We start from the raw sequence: 4,327 nt of genomic DNA, 5'->3' as shown, positions 1-4,327 counted from the left end.
TGGGTGTTATACGCAACTAATGAAGCATCGAACTTTGCATCGGAATCCGGGGATGTACTGTATGGTGACTAACATAATATAATAATAAAATTAAAAAAAAAAGACAATGGGTTCTGAGTATTCTTAAAAAAATAAAATAAAATAAAAAATAAATAAATAATGAATGAATGAATGAATGAATGAATGAATAAAAGAAATCCAACAAATTGCTTGGGATATCCCAAGCCTGAGAGATTTTACCCATTCCCTTAATCACTACAGCAGTGATGCATTACATTGAGAACAGTTCTGAGTGGTGACCGTGAGATATCAAAAAGCCATGGTTAACAGAGAGAAAGATTCATAGGCTCATAACATTTTAGGTGTGGAGGAGTTAAAAATCACCTACTGCCTAGTAATGCAGGGAAATGAACTTGAGCCATTTTCGACAACATAAGTTGAAATACACAAGTTGGATCAATCCTTAAGGAACTGAACAATTAAATATAAGAAAACAACAGTTTTCCATTCCCTTCTACCAACTAAGGCTCTACAATACAAGGGAATTTTATCATGGTGGGCTTTCTCAGGTTTGGGGAACATGAGCTTAACAAGCAAGCCCTCTTTCTCTCCATCCTACAACTCATATGATGGGACAAAGATTCTATTTTTCAAATCATCTTTGCAGAGGGTCATATATTTTGATACAAGGTATTAGGAAGCATGTGGGATAGAAAATGGAAGAAATTGAGGAAGAGATTTTCATTCACATCCTAGTCTTGACCACCCATAATGGTAGGAGCCAGGAGGAAAAAAAGGTTAATTTTTAGAAGATTTGGTAAGAACAAACAAGAGGATAACATTCATCTATCATGAGTAAGAATCTTTCCAGTTATTAAAAAAAAAACCACACAAAATAATTGACATACAGAATTGATGTTTAGAAACAAGGGAGTTATTCTTTTGATTGCCAAAATTATTACCTCTCCGTACCTGGAGATGTAGAACATTGAGAATACAGTGTCGTTAAACAAAGGACAAGCTCATTCAAGGGACCAAAATTTCTAATTCTAGAAGAATGTGGTGCTAGGACCTTTGGGGAACCTTGTGCTCCCTGTACTCCGCTGAACAAGAGGCCTGCTATCACTCTTCCCATCACTGCAGAGCAGAAACCAACATCACAGAGGCATTATGACCCGAGGAGGCAGATTCTCCTACCTTTTTTTAGTTTTCAATCATCCCTTACAGGCTGAACCGCATGCTCCTGATTTCTTTTCCTGGATCTCGGCAAAATGCTTATGTAACAGCTTGGCCTTTTCACAAAAATTAGGTTCCGTGCTGGGACAAGTGGCTAGTTGTATCAAGAGTCCTAAACCATGAAATCCCAAAATATATTATTGTAAAGGTCTTGGGTGTTCATTCAGATTATAAATGAGGACATCTACACAGAATCCAATCTGAACTGAAATGTAGGCTATCCAGTGTAGCTGGAGTATAGGGGTCTATGGAGACAGGGTAGTAGACAGGATTCTGGAAAGAATGTTGGAAGACGTTGAATGTCAAGGAGCCCAAGCTACATTCAATAAGCATGGAAAGCCCTCACGGGTTAGAAAACAGGGTAAGGATATAATCCAAGGGGTGCTTTTAGGCCATGGAAGATAGAAGTTGAAGGAGAAGAAATTCGTTTTTAGAAGTTTTCATATGCAGCGAAGAATGTCAAGAAAGCATTACAACAAGTTATTAATAGTTCGGTAATTATCTCCGAGTGAAAGAATTATCAGTGCTTTTTATTTTATTCATTTGTGTTATCTACTTTTATGGAGAATGCACAGGGGTTGCTTTGCATTAAAGAAGGTCTAAATTATGTGTTTAAATAAATAATGAAAAAACACAAACAAAAGCAAGAAATATTAAAATGAACCCCACGTGCGTGTCACCCAGATTAAACAGCTGTTGAGATTTTGCCATATTTGCTCCTCCATCACTCTCTTTTTTCTTTCTTTTTCATTCCTTTATCAGTATCTTGCCCTGGGTGGTTCCTGTGTCTTTCTGACCTGACCCATTAGTTCTTGATAGCTTCCTTGCTTTCTAGCACAGCAAGATGTCCCAGACTCCTCTTAATTTCCTGCCACAGGCCTGGAATCAGCCTATCTTTCAAGGTGCTTGGTTTCCTTTCAGTGGATACAAAAAAAAAAAATTGTTTTAAGAAATCAAGGTATAAGTGAAAAGCCAATTTTATACAGAAGCGATTTCTGGAAAATTGTGAGTGCTACCATCCTGGGACTCGTGGAGAAAATATTAGAAGTAGCATAAAATAAGTGAAAATATGTGAACACCCTAAAATGAATCTGCTTTTAAAACAAAGCAGACTTCTCAGCATTAAAAACTTGCCCCAGTAGGTAACCCTTTTTCAGTTTAGGAAATTTTCTGCTTCTTTGTGATCTTTGCAGTAAAGATTTCAAGCCAGCTCTCACTGGATAGAATTTAGCATCTGTGACCCTAGGTCCCTTGTCTTCGTAAATCAGAGCAAAACGCTACATAATATCTAACACCTTCCCCTTTCTGTGTCAGAGGAATCTTTATTCCCTGGTCCAGCCTCAACAGAGGAAGTACCATTGCTCTGTTCACACCATGGGAGGAAAGCTTTAGCCTTTCAAGTAGTGATTCAACTTTCTCCTCCCTACTGCAAGTGAAGGATACGGACCTGAACCTCTGTGTGAGGTGGGAGGGTGTGTTTGAATAACAGCTAAGCTCTCTTCCTCCCTGGCTGCTTGAAACTCGGCGGCCATCATGAACCACACAGTGACTATCTGGACCAGGAAGTTCATGACCAACCAACTACTTCAGCAGAAACAGATAGTCACTGGTGTTCTTCACCCCGGAAAGGCAAGGGTACCTAAGACAGAACTTCAGGAAAAAGTAGCCAAAAATGGACAAGACTGCACCAGATGTCATCTTTGTACTTGGATTCAGAACCCATTTTGGGGGTGGCAAGGCAGCTGGCTTTGGCATGATTTAGGATTCCTCGGATTATGCAAAGAAAAATGAACCCAAACACAGACTTGCAAGACGTGGCCTACATGAGAAGAAAAGGAGGTCAAGAAAACAGCAAAAGGAACGTAAGAATGGAATGAAGAAAGTCAGGGGCATTGCAAAAGCCAATGTTGGTGCTAGCAAAAAAAAAAGTGAGCTGGAGATTGGACCACAGAAGGAATAAAGATTCTGCAGTGACTTTATCTGCGGCGATTGTGCAGATTTTTCATGAAAGTTTTAATAAACTAAGAACTTAAAAAAATAATATAACAGCTAAAGCATAAAGAGTGTTCATGACATATATCAACACTATTCTCAGTCCTTACATGCATAGCTCTTTTAATCTTGACAACGCTATGAAGTAGGCACTAATTACCTTCATTTTGATAGACAGACACTGCGGAACAAAGGGCAAGAAAAGGAGCCCAAGCTCACTCAGCCGTGACTTTTATGAAGCCAGAATTTGAATCCAGGCACTCTGACAACAAACTCACTCAGGGGCTTTCTCCTCCCTGAGCAAATGGAAAAATCCCAAATCTCAAAATCCCTGCTGGAGAGAACTTACTCTATGTAAGAGGGAAATACCAGAACCGTTCACTGTGAAAGCAAGAAAACAGGGATGCTGAGACAATGGGCCTCACGCCTAACGGGGAGTCTACTTGAGATTTTCTCCCTCTGCCCCTCCCCACCCAGATAAAAATCTTTAAAAAATAAAAATAAGGTAAAAAAAAAAAAAGAAAGAAAGAAAGAAAGAGAACAAAGTGCCCTCGGTCACCATTACAATATTCTGCCTGACCCAACAACAATGTTTGGTTGACAAATAGATCATTCTTACTCAGGAAAGAACGAAAAAATGTGCTTTTTAGATGTTCGCTATCGTTACGGGGCACTTTTCACATTGTGTTGTGCAAGCTCCTTGCAGCCACCTGTACCTAAGGGCATATCTTCATTTCTCTCTCTCAGCCAATCACCTGGCACAGAGGAGGTAAACCGTATATAAAGCAAATAATTTTTGAACAAATGAAATTGGACAAAGCTCTGGATCTCTCACATGGCACCATGATGCTTATATCCAGGTGATCGTGTCTTGCCCAGATCCACATGCTTTTGAGAGTGGAGGAGGGGGCTGGTGCTATCACTCCACGACAGGGAGCCCTTCCTGTCGGAGCTGTGTTGCTTCATTAAAGCACGACCAACCAAGTCAGCAGAGTCTCAAGGCAAGGTGATTTATGAACGTGTCAGAGTACCATATTCTAGGGGCGCCTGGGTGGCTCAGTTGTTAAGCGTCTGCCTTCAGCTCAGGTCATGATCCCAG

General features: G+C 40.1%; 1 pseudogene; it reads left to right on the top strand.

Annotated features, from left to right (window-relative positions):
- The first annotated feature begins 2,769 nt into the window (after positions 1–2,769).
- On the top strand, positions 2,770–3,196 carry LOC109489473 (annotated as a pseudogene).
- Positions 3,197–4,327: the final 1,131 nt, after the last annotated feature.

Source organism: Ailuropoda melanoleuca, chromosome 2 (genome assembly GCF_002007445.2).
Source record: "Ailuropoda melanoleuca isolate Jingjing chromosome 2, ASM200744v2, whole genome shotgun sequence".
NCBI lineage: Eukaryota > Metazoa > Chordata > Mammalia > Carnivora > Ursidae > Ailuropoda > Ailuropoda melanoleuca.
The sequence above is the reverse complement of the archived record's forward strand: the minus strand, read 5'-3'. Positions and strand labels throughout refer to the sequence as shown.